This window comes from Apodemus sylvaticus, chromosome 1 (genome assembly GCF_947179515.1).
Source record: "Apodemus sylvaticus chromosome 1, mApoSyl1.1, whole genome shotgun sequence".
NCBI lineage: Eukaryota > Metazoa > Chordata > Mammalia > Rodentia > Muridae > Apodemus > Apodemus sylvaticus.
In genome coordinates, this window is record NC_067472.1 from 171,470,363 (window position 1) to 171,488,301 (window position 17,939).

Here is a 17,939-nt window from a genome sequence, read left to right on the forward strand (position 1 = left end):
GTTAAGGTGAAAGTGGCTGTATTGTTCCCAACTGAACAAGGGCCAGAGATAACACCAGGGGAAGGGTGGAGGCTGCAGGCCAGTAATGTGGCAGCTTGAATATGCCAAAGATAACACCAGCAGAAGGGTGGAGGCTGCAGGCCATGAAGGTCACAGCTAAGTGCTGTGAGGGAAGGGACAGCTTCTGAGTCTTAGATCTTCTAAGGACACATGAATGGAACAGAAACAATCAAACAAACAAAAAATCATTTAAAAAAAAGAGGAAGAAAACACTTTAAAAATTATAAAAAATTTAAAACTTCCAGAGAATTGCTATTTACTTTAACTTATGGATTTGTTAGATAAATATAAATCCATCTAGCTGATTATCTCTGCCACCTCTTTCACTCTCTCAATGAAGACATAGCTGATTCAATGTGCTTTCTAGGCTCCTGGGAAAATCCTCTGATTTTCACCTTGTGGAGGTCAGCAGGGGTCTCTTGGAGCCCCCTGTGGTGGAGGTCTTTTGCTGCCCTGCCTGCCTGGTCATTAATGGGTTTCTCTCAACCCACCCCCTTGAATTTATTCTGATTGATGTTTATTTTCTTGGTTTCTGGACAAACTACCCTCTGGGGATGGGAGAATAAAACATGTAACATTTTTAAAAAGAAAAAAATGAAAACAAAAGTTTACCATTTTATTGTTATATTTTTTGAGTCCCATTTATCAGGGTGGTGATTCTCCTAGAAGTTCAAATATTTATGAGATCCTTTTTGTTAAATCTTGATCATAGAACACAAGCCATTGGTGATCTGTTCAGGAAATTTTCCCGTGCCCATATGTTCAAAGCTCTCCCACACTTCCTCTACCCTTAGGTTCAGTGTATGTGGTTTTATGTGGAGGTCCTTGATACACTTGAACTTAATATTTGTACAAGAATATGGGAATGGATAGATGTACATTTTTCTACATAATTACATCCAGTTGAACCAGCATCAAAATGATGTCTGTTTCCCACTGGATGGTTTTAGTTCCTTTGTCAAATATCAAGGGACCACAGGTATGTGGGTTCATTTCTTGGTCTTCAATTCTTTTCCACTAATCTTCCTGACTCTCTCTGTACCATATATTTCTGACCACTATTTCTTGGGAATACAGCTTGATATCAGAACTCCTAGAAGTTCTCTTATTGTTGGGTAGTTTTTGCTATCCTGTGCTTTTGTTATCACAAATGATTTTGCAAATTCCTCTTTCTAACTCTATAAAGAATTGATTTGTAATTTTGATGGGAATTGAATTTAATCAGTAGATTGCTTTCAGCAAGATGACCATTTTTACTCTATTAATCCTGCCAATCCATGAGCATGGACGATCTTTCCATCTTCTAAGATCTTTGTTAATTTCTTTCTTCCAAGACTTGAAGTTTTTGTCATACAGATGTTTCACTTGCTTGGTTAGAGTCACACCAAGCTATGTAATGTTATTTGTGACTATTGTGAGGTGTGTAGTTTCCCTAATTTCTTTCTCAGCCTGCTAATCCTTTGAGTAGAGGAAGGCTACTGATTTCTTTGAGTTAATTTTAAATCTAGACACTTAGCTGGAGTTATTTTTCAGCTTTAGGAGTTCTCTGGTAGAATATTTGGGGTCATTTAAGTATATGATAATATCATAAGCAAATAGTAATATTTTGACTTCTTCCTTTTCAATTTGTATCCTTTGACCTACTTTTGTTTTCTCCTTGGTCGAGCTAGAATTTCAAGTACTCTATTGAATAGATAGGGAGAGAGTGGACAGCCTTGTGTAGTCTCTGATTTTAGTGGGATTGATTTAAGTTTCTCTCCATTTAGTTTGATATTGGCTACTGGTTTACTGTATGTTGCTTGAAAGATAGTTTAAAATGTGTTTTATTAAGTTTATTTTTTTTTTAAATAATTGATACGTTTAGCACAAGGGTTAAAATAGACTGGATTTTAGAAAGGACTACTAAATTAGTTCATCCTAGATAAGTCCTAATTTCAAAATGAAGAAAGGAAATATATTATTTTGGGCAGATGATTTTACATTTGCTCCAACAAGAAAGAAAAGCTATATCTTCCATCCAAATTATTAAAAAAATAAGACTTGACCATGCAAGATCCCCTGAAGCACTTAGCTACAAACAAAAAGAGGAGATTGGCAAGAAAAAAAGCAGGTAACATATGTGCTGATCCTTCAACATGCAAACACCTCTCAGAGTAGATAAGACATTAAAATACATGTCTTTGCATAGGCAATAGTTTGTTGGCTACAATATCATCAAGACTTTTAATGCCACTCTTTTAGGTCCTATAAATAAAAATTGATATTATAATCTGAAATAATTCAAACTAAGTTTACAAGAAAGTAAACACCTTACATCTGTTCAGACCAAAAGTATAAAATCACAGTTAATTGATCTGTGCATGTGGCATATTTCATGCAAATGTCTTATAGAATTATGCATGGAAGGTTTGTACAGTGCAGAATTGAGGACTAGCAAGCCATTCCTGACAGGGGTCACCCTTGAGGATGCTAGGAGGACCTGCTCTTCCAGCTCCCTGCCTGATCATTCCTATTTGATCCTGGCTCCAGAGACTAGCTTCAAAAACAACTTCAGAAATGGATGATAATTCCTAGTGACATTGGTTCATATGGAATCTCAGAAGGAAAAAAAAAACAGTGTAAAATGTTCTCTTAATGCAACATGCACATCATGACTGAAGTGTTCAGTCAAGACTTCAGTTATGTGTTGTCACATCAAATTCCTTTTTTTTTTTTTTTTGGAACACCAAATTCTACATACAAAGGCATAACCTGCCAGTGACTTCTCATGTTTACAAACTTTTGCTGTGCAAATCTTGCTCCCTAATTTAAAACTATTGGTTAAATAAAATTGGCTAGAACCTATTACTAGGGGGATTAGAGGTAGGTAGGTTTGGAGTGACCTGGTTGGAGGAAGAGAAATCAGAGTGAGAAGAAGGAAGAAGAATGAGAGAGGAGGCATTGGTGAGGGGAGAGGAACCATAAGCATGGGGTCAGGAGAAACAGCGAGTTACTGGCTTACAACACCTGAGAAGTAGCAAACCCAGCAGCTAAAAGAATAGGTTAAGGGTTACCCTCAATGACTGTCAATGTCAAATAAACTAGCTGTAGCCTGAGTGTCATTTATTTGTAAGATAGTCTCAGATAAGCTTGCATTGCATGTATTACAGTATGTGTACACTTGCACTGTGGTATGCATGTTGCATTAAGAGGACACCTCACAGGGGTCTATTGTCTCCTTCCTCTATGTGAGTTCCAGAGATTAGACACAGGTAGCCAAGTTCAGCTACAAGTGCCTTCACTGCAACTCATTTGGGTTTAAAAATATCTCTGTATGTGCTATTGTGTGAATGTAAATATGCAAATTTAACAAGTGCAATAATCAGAAAAAAAGAAAATGTAGTTTGAAGAATGTATGATGCCCATAGAAAGAACTCAGGTCATGAGGTTTAGAAACAATACTATTTCACCACTAACACAATTCTCTACCATTCATTTGTAGTTCTGAGGAAGGGTTAGGAACAAATGTTTGGTGCTCAGCATAAATTAACATAATACAAAAGTGAAAATATAATTGTAGTGTTTCATTTTCAAATTTATTATATAAGTTTTTCGTACTTCCTCTATCCTTGCATGAAAATATGCTTACAATCTGAAAAATAGACAATAGTTAACGTATGTAATGTGTCAACTAATATTTTTAACAGCATTAATATAGCACAGTGTGATATGCTGTTATGTGCAAGATCGATAACCTGACCTTGATTAAAAAATACAATGATGACCAAATGTGATCCAACAAAGTTGTCCTCTGGTTTCCATGAATGTGCAATGGTTATGAATCCAAAATCCTCATTAAGTACTCTCTCTCTCTCTCTCTCTCTCTCTCTCTATATATATATATATATATATATATATATACTACTATATAGATACTACCTATAAGTTCTATGACTCCAAAGAATCCTGACTAATAGAGAAGTTGCTACCAGGAGTAGTGCTAGAGGCAGAGAAGTATATGGATGAATCTTTTTTTTAAATAATTTTTTATTTTCAATATTCTTTGTTTACATTCAAAATTATTTTCCCTTTTCTGGTTCCCTGCTCCCCATAAGTTACCTAAGCCTTCCTCCCTCTGCCCACTCTCCTATCAACTTCCTCCTACTTCTCTGTCCTGGTATTCCCCTATAATGTTGGAACAAGCATTTTCAGGACCAGGACTTCTCTTTCCTCCTTCTTGGGAGTCATTTGATATGTGAATTGTGTCTTGTATATTCAGAGTTTCTGAGCTAATATCCACTTATCAGTGATGGTATTCCAAGTGTGCTCTTTGTGATTGAGTTACCTCACTTAGGAGGATATTTTCCATATTCAATCATTTGCCTAAGAATTTCATGAATTCATTGTTTTTAATTGCTGGGTAGTATCCCATTGTGTAAATATACTACATTTTCTGTATCCATTCCTCCATTGAGGGACATCTGGGTTCTTTCCAGCTTCTGGCTATTACAAATAGGGCTGCTCTGAACATAGTGAAGCATGTGTCCTTATTTCGTGCTGGGGAATTCTCTGGGTATATGCCCAGAAGGGGTACTGCAGGGTCCTCTGGAAGTGTTATGCCAAGCTTTCTGAGGAACAGCCAGATTGATTTCCAGAGTGGTTGTACCAACTTGCATTCCCACCCCCAGTGGAGGAGTGTTCCTCTTTCTCCATATCCTTGCCAACACCTACTGTCTCCTGAGTTTTTAATCTTAGCCATTCTGATGGGTGTAAGGTGAAATCTCAGGGTTGTTTTGATTTGCATTTCCCTAATGACTAATGATGTTAAACATTTTTTAAGGTGCTTCTCAGCCATTCTAAGTTCTTCAGGTGAAAATTCTTTGTTTAGCTCTGTACCCCATTTTTAATAGGGTTATTTGGCTCTCTGGAGTCTAACTTCTTGAGTTCTTTGTATATATTGGATATTAGCCCTCTGTCAGATGTAGGGTTGGTGAAGATCCTTTCCCAATGTGTTGGCTGCCGTTTTGTTCGCTTGAACATGTCCTTTGCCTTAAAAAATTTTGTAATTTTATAAGGTCCCATTTCTTGATTCTTGATCTTAGAACATAAGCTATTAGTGTTCTATTCAGGAACTTTTCCCCTGTGCTCATGTCCTCAAGGGTCTTCCCAAGTTTCTTTTCTAATAGTTTCAGTGTGTCTGGTTTTATGTGGAGGTCCTTGATCCAATTGGAGTCAAGCTTAGTACAAGAAGATAAAAATGGATCATTTAGTATTCTTCTTTAAGCTGACCTCCAGTTGACCCAGCACCATTTGTTGAAAAGGCTATCTTTTTTCCATTGGATGGTTTCAGCTGCTTTGTCAAAGACCAAGGGACCATAGTTGTGTGCGTTTATTTCTTGGTCTTCACTCCTATTCCACTGATCTACTTGCCTGTCATTGTACCAGTACCATGCAGTTTTTAACACTATTTTTCTGTAGTACTGCTTGAGGTCCAGGATACTGATTTCCAGGGAAGTTCTTTTACTGTTGAGAATAGTTTTAGCTATTCTGGGTTTTTGGTTATTCCAGATGAATTTGAGAATGGCTCTTTATAATTCTATGAATAACTGAGTTGGGATTTTGATGGCGATTGCATTGAATCTGTAGATTGCTTTTGGTAAGATTGCCATTTTTACTATGTTATTCCTGCTGATCCATGAGCATGGAAGATTTTTTCCATTTTCTGAAGTCTTCTTCGATTTCCTTCTTCAGATCAAACAGATATGTAGTAGGCTTTTTATGTATTTCATTCCTGGAAACAGTGATTGATTACCAAGTACCAATGGTCCTAATGAGGTCTGCCATTGTAAATTTCACCTATCTTGTGCTGACCCTTACTGGGTAGGTCATTGTAAACATTGTTTTGTCTGTGCTGTCCATTATGATAACTACTATCACCTTGTCTCTGGCAACTAATCCTGCCACCTGGCCCTTGTTACCTCTGGGGTCAATTAAAGCCTTTGAATTTGATTCAACTAATTGAGCAGCAGCATCTCCAAACCTAAGGTCTGGCACAAGGAAAACCACAAGGACAAACTCTTCATGTGTGCTGGTACCCTTCTCACTAGTTTGCTTATTATAGGATTGGTGAAGGGCATTATCTTCTGAGCTTTACCATTTTGGAGGATTAGGATTTACACAATGTATCCAATCTAGCATTGCAATTTCCCTATGCTTTAAAATCCGTTTGTCAACAATAAGCCAAGGCATATTAGGCATCTCCAATGCTTTTTTAGCAGGCCATCTTTCGCTAAGCACTTTAACCAAGCATTCAAGTAAACATCTGACCCATTTTGTAACTGTGTGTGCTTCCATAATAAACCAATAATCACCAATTAGAGGGCCCATATCAATAAATCCCAGGCAGATTTGAGGAACATTCTGTCTCATACAAGGATGTGAATCACAATGTCCCTATATATTTAAATGCAAGAAAATGTAGGTATGGTCTATGAAACCAGAGTTGACATCAAAATGGTGGAAGAAAGTTGTTGAGTAATCAATGAGTGTGACTAGGACAAATGTGCCACTGAGGAGAAATGATGTTATTTGATCATTGCTACCCAATTTAATTTGTCAAAAAAAGCAATTTGCTATGATTGCTCATTTGAGGGAGAAATGTGGGCCTTGAGGATTGAATGAAGGTAAAGAAGGAAGGAGAATTAATTGGAGGAGGCTGCCACAGACGGGATGGAATATGAAGGTGTAGAACAATGAAACAGCAAGTTATAAGGGGCTTGATTGTTGGGGAATAAGTTGTAGTACCTCTAAATCAGTGGGCATGAGTTTGTAAACAAAATAGCTAGATTGTGTTTCTTTTATATGGGCAAGCTAGGATTGTGGATTCTTTCCAACAACAGCAACAAAAACAGCAAAGATATAAATCATGACATCTGCCTTCATATTGGTAAGGATTCCAGGACAGTGTTACTACTTCTACCATATTTTTTTCTGTATTCTTTGATTACATTCTAAATGATTTCCCCTGTCCCAGTTCCCCCCTCCCCATATGTCCCATAAGCCTTCTTCTCACCACCCATTCTCCCATCACCTCCCTCCTTTTTCTCTGTCCTGGTACTGCCCTACAATTCTAGCATATTTATGTTGTTGTTGTTCTTCCGCAGTGGTGGTGGTGGTAGTGCTTGTGTTTAGCTTGTTTTGTTTTTTGTAATACCCTCTATTTATGTAAGCGTGGTAATTTTTAACGATATTTGAAATCCAGGTTGGCCTTACACTAATAGAGATTCTCCAGTCTGTTTTCTGATCTCAGATTAAGGGTGTGGAAGGGAATAAAGCCACTAACCTCCTTCAAGTAGTCTAATTGCTAAATTGAACTGTGTCCTTTGAAATTGACATGCAGGAGAAAATAGTGAACAACAGTAAAATGTTTATTGCCTTCAAGAAAAAACACTTTCATCTGAATCCCTCTTTCTGTTAGTACTGCATTAATTTATTTTTATTTATTTATTTTTTATTTTATTTTATTTATTTATTTTTTTGGTTTTCGAGACAGGGTTTCTCTGTGTAACCTTGGCTGTCCTGGAACTCAATCTGTAGACCAGGCTGGCATCGAACTCAGAAATCCACCTGCCTCTGCCTCCCAGGTGCTGGGATTAAAGGCATGTGCCACCACCGCCCGGCTGCATTAATTTATTAATATACTGAACATCATCAATATTATTTAAAACAAATCATGGTTAAGTCAATCATTGTAACAAATGGCTGATGTATTTGAAGAATTTGTAGTACTTTCTTTGTAATGTGGCATTTTTTTCCCTACGGCAAAGGGCATCTTGAGGTTTAAACATTCAACATTTTTTCTTTTTTGAACTTAAAAGAATTCAGATTTTAGAACTTGTAATCACTGAGTTTCCAGCCTGTATGGAATAGCTGATGGCAATTAAGGTTCTATGTTTTGTACTGAAGTTCAACAAAACCTTGATATAGGACCTCTGATTTAGGACTATAGTGAAACAAAGCTAGGGCTGAGTTAGGATTCCTTATATGATTCAATCAGCAGGAAAAGCTGTCTTTCCCCTATTTAGTTTGCTTGCTTGTATTTTTGATGCCCTGTTTTGGAATTATCTCTTCCTGATAGTCAGAGTGACCTTGGGTATCCTGGGCTAACAGTAAGTGCTGGGTCTAAGGACTCTCCTAACTCTACTTCTATTACATTAGGTACTATGGATAAGATTGTAAACTGCCCCACCCTGGCACAGAAGGCCTGCTTGAATCACATTTCCAATCAATCATCACCAGTAACTGACTCACTGAAGCCAGGCAGTATAAAAGGAAACCAATTCTAACAGAACCTCAGATGAAGCAGAGCCAAGGCAGGGCTGCACATTGCCTGCCAGGGCTTCCTGGAATCACCCTTGAAATTCATTGGAGAAAAAGGTAAGATTAAGGAATAGGTAGACTTTGTGTCTTAGTGGTCTTGAGTATGTTGGAGTACGTGCTTTCAACATGGGACACCAGCATAGTGTTTGTATTATTATTTTGGATTTGGGAGAATCTTCATTACAATTATTCGTAGGTCTTCATAGCTGAGAATTGTCTTTTGGAAGCTGTGCTGATCAAGTGGTTTATTTTTGTAAAGTCTAAAGGAAACTCTGTGTTGGTAAGGTATGAGCTTGGATATTCATTTGTTTCTCTGTGAATTCAATATTACTGGTCATTCATTTTAAATATTTCTTTATGAATGTAGTATTCACTGGTATTTTAGAATGAGGCACCAGGATAAAACTTAAAATTTGAGGAAGAGCAAAATAACTCCTCCTTTTCCAAAGGGCAGACAGATAGCCATGCTGTGTTCTAATGATCTCATGACAGGTCTATCCATCAAGACACTGGACTTTTTGCTATTGAGTTACATTTTTCTACTTCTTTTCAGGTATTTTGTCCATTTCCACTTTCCTGCCAGCATGTTTGTAGGAGTATAATGAAACTTTTACTGTCTGGAACCCATGAAATCATCTGTGAAAAAATCTCAGTTGGTTTTGTTTCTTATTTTTAATTATGTCTTTCTTTATTTTTTTTTTTAAATTCAGAGCTTTCACACCACATCATCGACTGTTAACATTGTTTCTAAAGTCACACAACAGATACTACACTGCCATAGTTAAACTCGCCACACTCGCTCCTGCAGTTCAATCGCCTGCTCCTTCCCATTGGAAGCAGCTGCCATATACTCACCATATCATGGGTTCAGAGCGAGCCTGAACTCCCCTCACAACATACAGCGGTAGCATACAACAAACATTCAAGCTTTCTCAGCTACAGCATTGAACCTGCAACTTGGTGCCCGGAAGCACCCACCTCCACTTCAGACTGGAGGCCCTGTTTGACCAGCAAGACTTGAGTGACATGAGCACATCCCTTAAGGTTAGAGAGTGGTCAAGGGACACAGCACAGTGATTCCTGGCCCAGGCTTCTGGTCCAGGGCCATCCCTTTTCCAGATAAGTAGGGTGAGAGTGCACTGAAGGGACAAGGCAAGGTGGTTCCTGTACCAGGCTTCCTTTCCAGAGCTAGACCTTTTCCAGATCTGGAGAGATTTGCATTTCAGAAGCACTTGTGCCTGTCCACTGACACCCTAGTGGTCTCTCTTCCAATACTTCTAACTCCTGGAATCAAGGCTGATAGTTTGCGGGAACTGTTATTAAATTGCAGTGAAATAAACTATCTGGCCTACAGAGGAAAGGTATCCAGAAATAAAGAGAGATTTTTAGGAAACACTAATATTTTTGTTCTGTGGTTTCAAGGTTGGGTCAGATAAAGTGCAGCTAGATTTCACTGGTAGGTATGAGACTTTACACAACCCTGGGAAAAAAAGCAGGAAATAGATAACAAACTCTATGCAACACTATTGTTATTCAATCCATCTTCCTCAGTGGGAAGGGAGAAAGCACAGCTGTATTCATAAAGGTGTCTGGATGAAGATGAACAGAACTGATAGAATGAATCTCTGTGTATGTAAAAGTGGATTTATTGGAATGGTTTGCAAGCTGTGGTTCAACTAGTCCACAATGGCTGTCTGCAAATGGACAGATGAAGAATACAGTAGTGGTTCAGTCCATGTGACTGGATGTCTCTACTGGTCTTCAGTCTATACCAGAATTAGGAAGAAGTAAGGCAATTTAAAAACAACAACAACAACAACAAACAAACAACAAACAAACAAAAACCCCAAGATGAGCCTGCAATCCAGAGGTAAGACATAAAGACAAGGAGAAAGATCTACCATCTTCAATGACCTTCATAAATGTAGGTTGCCTCCAGAAGCTGTGGCCTAGATTAAAGTTATTTCTCATTACTTCCAAAGATACAGATTTAAAAGAGAGTTTATGATTTAAAAAGATATAGTTAAGAAACATTCTTTATATTACTGACCTACTGCAGTTTTAGCTAATTCCATGTATAGCTAATTTGACTGTCAAGAATAACCACCAGGAAAGCCAAGACAGAAGAGCTGAGACAGATTATATCCAGTTGTAGGAAAGGAGAACATGAGAGTCATTTCCAAAGCAATGCTTTTTTATTTCATTGTAAAATTTTATTTTTTTCATTAATGATTTTTCACAGTCCAGACTTCATCCCACTTCCCACCTGCCCCATGACCATTCCCATGCTATACCTCCTACCTCCACCCCTGTCTCCAAGAGGATGTCCCCATCCCACCACCCCTTCCCTTCCAGACCTTCCCACTCACTGGGGTCTCTCATGTCTCCTCAGGGTTAGGTGTGTCTTCTCTCAGTGAGGCCAGATGAGACAGTCCTCTTCTGTATATGTGTCAGGGGCTTCACAGCAGCTGGTGTATGCTGCCTGGTTGGCGGCTCAGTGTCTGAGAGATCTCAGGGCCCAGGTTAGTTGAGACTGCTGGTCTTCCCCTGACTGCCACTCTCCTCCTCAGCTTCTCCAAGGTTTTCCCAAATTCAGTCACAGGTTTCCCAGGCTTATGTCCATTTGCTGGGTGCTAGTATCTGTATCTAATTCTTTCAGCTGTTTGTTGGGCCTCTCAGTGGGAAGCCATGCTAGGCTCTTGTCTGCAAGCACACTACAGCATTAGTAACAGTGTCAGGACCCCAGGCCTCCCCTTGAGCTGGATCCTAGTTTAGCTCTGCTACTGAACCTCCTTTCTTTCATGCTCTTCTCCATTTTTGTCCCTGCAGTTCCTTCACGCAGGAACAATTCTAGGTCAGAGATTTTGGCTGTGGGACGGCAACCCCATCCCTCCACCTGATGTCCTGCCCCTCCACTGAAGATGGACTCTACAAGTTCCCCCTCCCCACTGTAGAGTACTTTACTCAAGGTCCCTCCATTTGAATCTGGAGAGTCTTTCAACTCCCACATCTCCAGTACATCCTAGAGGGTTGCCCTAACTCCTGGGGTTGCTTTTTTCCCTTCTTTCTGTGGGTCCTCAGGGCTTCAATCCTGTTTCCCCTCCCCCAAATATCTAATCCCATGCCCCATTGCCCTTACTATGCCCTCTCCCAACTAGGTCCCTCCCTCCCTCTCACCCCCATGATTGTTTTCTTTTCCCTCCCATGTGGGTTTGAGGCATCCACACTTGGGTCCTTAAGCTTGTTAATCTTCCTGAGTCCTGTGGGTTGTATTCTGGGAACTCTGCATGTTTGGCTAATATCCACTTATTAGTGAGAACATACCATGCATGTCCTTTTGGATATGAGTTACCTCATCTGGATGATATTTTCTAGTTCCATCCATTTGCCTGCAAAACCAATGATGTCCTCTTCATTCGTAACAGCTGAGTAGTATTTCATTATATAAATGAACAACATTTTCTGTATCCATTCTTCCCTTGTGGGTCATTTGGGTTGATTCCAGTTTCTGGCTATCAGAAATAAGACCACCATGAATATAGTGGAACATGTGTCCCTCCCTGTTAGATTTTCCAATTTTCTGTGGAATCTCCAGATTGATTTCCAGAGTGGTTGTACCAGTTTGCAATCCCACCAGCAATAGAGTAGTGTTCCTCTTTCTCTACATCCTTGCCAGAATATGCTGTCACCTGAGGTTTTGATCTTAGCCATTCTGACTGGTGAAAGTTTGAATCTCAGGGTTTTTTTAGTTTGCATTTCCCTGATTACTAAGGACTATAAATATTTCTTTAAGTGCTTCTTGGCCATTTGAGATTCCTCTGTTGTGAATTTTCTGTTTAGTTCTATAGTCCAGTTTTTTGATTGGCTTGTTTGATTCTTTGGTGGCTAGCTCCTTGAGTTATTTACATATTTTGGATAGTAGCCTTCTACCAGATGTAGGGGTAGTGAAGATTTTCTCCCAATCTGTAGGTTGCCGGTTTTTCCTAACTATGCCCTTTCCCTTAAAGAAGCTTTCCCGTTTCGTCAGGTTTCATTTATCAATTCTTGATCTTAGAGCATGAGCCATTGGACTTCTGTTTAGGAAATTCCCCTCTGTGCCAACAAATTTGAGGCTCTTTCTCACTTTCTCTTCTATTCGATTCAGTGTATCTGGTTTTATATAGAGGTCATTGATCCTCTTGGACTTGAGCTCTGTGCAATGTAAGAGATAAATACGGATCTATTTTCATTTTTCTACATACAGATTGCCACTTAGGCCAGCACCATCTAATGGTCCTCAGTACTTCAGTCCTGTTTCGCCTCCCCCCATACCTGATCATGTGCTCTACTTCCCCTCCTTGTCCCCTCTCCCACCCAGGCCACTCCTTCCCTCCGACCCCTCCCCCACCATGATTGCTTTCTTTTCCCTCCCTAGTGGAATTGAGGCATCCACACTTGGGCCCTTCAGCTACTTCTCCCACTTGCAAGAGAGCTTCACTCATTAATGAGGAAAAGGATGTTGGGGCACAAAGGTCCTTGCACCCTCAGATCACCTGGGAAACTAGGACGCTTGTATGTACAGAGGCCTGCACTCAATGAAGAAAGTAAAATACCTGCATTCAACCTAAAAGGCTGGAAGAGGATTTTCTTAATGACCCAGTGACCTTTTTGCTCTCTGTGTAGTCAGACCTCACATAACTTTTGCTACAGAGGCATACCTTACCCAAATTCTCCAAAATGACTGTCTTAAAACTCTTTCCTTCCTAAACTGTTACCAATCATTAGGGGAGATGTCACATGTCCTTTATGGCCTGCTGACATCTCTGGTATTAGTCAGAAACCACATTAGATTCCAGGCATTTTATCTACAGAACCTACCATCATAGTCACATGTATTCATGTACTTTGTAAAAGGGTTTCTATGTAGCCACATATTAAGCTTTATTGTGGTTTTGGAATTGAACTGATTGGACTGAGTTTTGCCATAGTACTTTTTTACAAATTGTATTATGTTCTAAATATGCTGACAATGAACCACGTGATATTTCACTCCTTGAATTCTGATCCAGGTTGACAAAGTCAGTCTGCACCTACATTTTATTCTCATGTCTTAGTGTGGTTCACGTTCCTGTCTCATATCTGCAGGGCCTACGTAACCCAACTCTGGCCCCGGTGACCTAGAGCACCTTGGATGAGAAACATTATCAAGAATAGAAAACTTGGGGTGGAAAATACCTCAAAGGTTTAGAGAATTGAAATTTCTTCTAGAGCACCCAGGTTTCTTCATTCCCAGTATATAAGGCCACATATTACTATGTGTAACTCTAGCTTCAGGAATTCTTACAACATCGCCTGGTCTTCCTGGCCAACAGTCATGAGTGGAGTACAAAGACACCCATGTAGGCAAACACTCATACACACAATATAATGAGTAAATTTATTTTTGTAAAAAAATATATAGACAACTTACACCATAAAACTTATTTCTCAAGCTGGGTATGGTAGAGTATTTCTTTAATCCCAGCACTGAGGGCCAAGAGGCAGAAAGATAACTGTGAGTTTCAGAAAGGTGTTCCATAGTACACACACACACACACACACACACTATGGAAAATAAGAACAAATGTAAACCACATAGAAAAAAAAGGAGCATTGAAGAATTGCAACTACACATTCCATCTAAAGGTCATTTCATGTGTTTGCCATCCATGCCCATGAGATCAATTTCAAAAATGAATATTGCTAAGGATGCTAGCACATACTATTAATTCCAGGACATTGGAAGCAAATTCATATCCTTGAATTTGAGGCCATGCTGGCCTACATAGTCCCTTCCATAGTACAAATCCATCTCAAATGGAATTAAGTTATTTAAGTAAATATTGTTCCAGTACCTAAAACCAGGAGCAACCATTGAAGTATACTATCAAATTTTATTTTACAACCTGTCCAAACTTTCAGTCTCTTCTGAATTAGAATGAAGAAATATTCCTGATCAAATGCAGGGGAGCCTGTCTATATTCTAACTCAAGACTGAAGTACGGAGCAAATGATTACAAAAACAGACATTTTTGCATTTAATAATTGAGTTAACTATCAACCAGTTTACAGAACATACCATGAAACAGTGGCGAGAAAGTATGATGTGTAAATCACAAGATTACTGAGAATGAACAAGTCTATTATGGTTGACTTTTAACTTGGAACACAAGAAATGAAATACGCCATAGGGAACTATCTATGGATAGACAGTTTAATAGTTTTAACAGGAAAAGACATAAAAAGTGTCACCTAGCCCTTAACATGTATAATTCCCTTTATTGGGTCTCTTTGAGAGCTCTAGATTTCCTTCATCTATTAAGTACACTAAAATGTATAACACATATTGAATCTGTAACAGATAGCACTGTATATTTAATCCTGTGCCTTTGGAGCATCATTCACACTGTGACAGTCTTCTACAGGACAGAGAGCCTAGAAGTAAATTGATGTTGATCTGGGTAGAAGTTGTCTTAGTTAGGGTTTCCATTGCTGTGAAGAGACACAATGGTGAATGCAATCTTTTTAAAAGAACAAGATTTAATAGGAGCTGCCTTACACTTTCAGAACTTCAGTCGATTATCACCATGGGGGAAGCAAGGTAGTGTCCAGGCAGACATGGTGGTGGAGGAGCCAAGAGTTCTACATCTTAATTCACAGCAAGTGAGAAGAAGACTGTGTTTTGCAGCCATAATAATAGCATAGAAATGGCTATTATTTCAATGGTTACAGTTTCGTTTATCCTTTTTGGAAGAGATCAGATTAAGACAGACTTGAAAAGAGAAGATATGGCAAGCAGGGTTCCTTCCCCAGTAGCAGCACCTCTCCATGGTGAGCTGGAGAAAGCTTTTATCTGTAGCTTCCCCTTTAAGGAATGCCTGGATCTGCCTGCCCAGCTGGGGAGCTGGCAGTGGCAGCTGCTGCTCTGACCCTTGCTGGTGGCCCCTAGAGAACAGAGTTTTCTGAGAACCTATCAACAAGGCTCTAAGAATGTAGAAACAAAGTTTTTAAGGAACAAAGTGACCAAGCTGTTCAGACCCTTCTGACCAAGACAAGACAAAATAAAAGTAACAGTTCCCTGAATCACTCTCCTGCCCCTCCTGCTACTGAGTCCTGGGTAAAACCACAAACTGTCAACAATCTTACTACCATGGTTCCCTCTTGACCTGTACATTTAAAATATATTACTCATAGTAATCGAACCCCCTTGCAAATAGGGTATACACGATGTATGCTTTCCTTGTTGGGGTTCACTCTGCCTGGGTGGCATGGCTGAGTAACCCCAGTATGTGGAACAATAAACCTCTTGCTCTTGCATCAATCTATCATCAAGCTGTGTCCTGAGGGGTTGTGCACCTGAGCTCAGATCCTGAGGGGTCTGTTGAGTTACAACAAAGAGAGTAAAAACTAGGTGCTAGATTATTAGAGACTATAAAGTAGAGGTTAAAAAAAGCCAAAACTTTAAACCAAAACAGAAAACCTTCAATGAATCCAATCTGGAGCATATAATAACATCAAAAATTAAGTTCCAATCAAAAAGGTTCCACAGGAGTTTAAAAAATTAAAATGGTGTTGGGCGGTGGTGGCACACGCCTTTAATCCCAGCATTTGGGAGGCAGAGGCAGGCAGATTTCTGAGTTTGAGACCAGCCTGGTCTACAGAGTGAGTTCCAGGACAGCCAGGGTACACAGAGAAACCCTGTCTCAAAGAAACAAAACAAAACAACAACAAAAAACAAACAAGCAAACAAAAAAGGCAATCAATAGAGATAAAATATATTACACTAAAAATCAAGATTCAGTTTATTGATTCTAATTTAAAGCAATGCCATACAATGGACTGTGTGTTTCATTTTACAGAGTTTAAAAAATAAACATATATATGCGGCATACATAATTCATACAAATGAGACATGTTTGGAGTTCCAATGTACTTCTGCCTTGAGTTCTCAGAGTGATGATTCTAGGATTGCACATTTATTAGAGAGGATGGCTGTTTGGGGAATTACTGAGTAAATCTGATGATGTTCAGACATTTATGTCTATTAAAATATAACAACTTTATAGACATAAAGCCTATTGCAGATATAACATACAGGTCAGGACATAATAATAATAATAATAATAATAATAATAATAATAGTAATAATAATAATAATATCGGTCTGGGTGCATCGGGTTGAGGCGGTGCCAGCAGCTCCTTCACAGTCTGGATGGATACCTTGCTTGTGAATCACTCTACAGAGGAGGATCAGATGGCCCTGTGTCCTGGGTGAGAGCCTGAGGGATTTACAGAGAATAGTGACAACTTTAAATTTAGAACAAACTTAGAAAGTTGCATTATCCACAGACCTCCAGGATGACCTAGCCGCCACACTTTGGCCTCCACATCACTCCCTGCGGACCTCAAGGGCCTCTTTGTGCAGGTGGGCAAAGAGCTAGGCCCCAGCATCAGGTGGGGAGGCTTTCCCTCCCAAGTCCCCAGTGCCCTAGGGCTTGGCCATCAGATGCCTGCTGTTCACACAGGAAGGGAAGGCTCCTCCTCAGCCCCGGAGGGAACCAGCCAGCTCAGGAAGATCCCAAGCCCGCGCCCTGCAGAGGCATCAGGGAGAGCCCCGGGGTGCAAAGCATCCTCCTCTCCCGCGAATGGCCTGGGGCAAAAGTTGCCTAGCGCGGAGCGGCGGCACGGCGGCGCGGCAGGAGCTTGCAGAGACCGAGCAGACAGGAAGAGGGTCGCGGGCACCCGAGGCAGGGTGCGAGCTGCTCGGCTGAGAAAGAACCCGGGGTCTGCAGCTGCCTGCCTGGCATTGCTCTCTGGCTCATGGCGCCAGCGGCTGGGCTGGCCCGCGCCTCACTGCCACCATTCTCCCTGCTGGGCGATCTGGGACTCCCGAAGTTGTAGCTGCTCAGGACACACCCTGGCCAAGTTCTGGCTCATTTGCTCTCTGTGCCCCTTCCTTCCTCCCTTGGCCGCAGGCTCCCACTCTTCTCCGCTTCCTCCTCCCCTCTCCCCCACGAGGTGCCTCTCCCACCCCATCTGCTGTGACCCCTGCAGCAGGGCTGCTGTTGCCTCAGCACCTGCTGTCCCACCTCTTACACAGCTATGGTCAGCAGGCCCTGCTGCTGGCCCTCCACCTGCTGCCAGCCCATCTCAGTGCAGGCTCCTTGCTGAAGGCCCCCCTGCTGCCAGCCTGCTTTCTGTTGCAAAGCCTGCAGGACCTCCCCCTGCAACACCTGCTGCTGAGCCAACCAACCTTACCACTAAGGATCTCTGGCTGATGGCCCTGCCACCCAGGACATGAATATATATTTCTTTTTCTTGAGAGGTCTAGGCTTCAAACTGTTTCAACCCATACACAGAAGAGAGCTTCTTTTCGGGCACCTTTCGTGATTGGATTGTGAGCTAACACTTGGATTGTGATATTGTCTGTTTTCTAATAAACTCAACATTCTCAGCATAAAAATAAAACCAGAAAAAAAAAGAAAAATTAAATATATAATGTG

General features: G+C 40.4%; 1 protein-coding gene and 1 pseudogene across 1 annotated transcript in view; one reads left to right on the top strand and one right to left on the bottom strand.

Moving 5' to 3' along the window:
• LOC127670388 (zinc finger protein 431-like) overlaps positions 1–17,939 on the top strand; it is a 553,459-nt gene that overhangs the window by 94,993 nt on the left and 440,527 nt on the right. The gene's annotated exons all lie outside the window — the stretch shown is intronic.
• The window catches only part of LOC127684693 (aurora kinase C-like), a 41,560-nt pseudogene that overhangs the window by 14,685 nt on the left and 8,936 nt on the right, over positions 1–17,939 (bottom strand).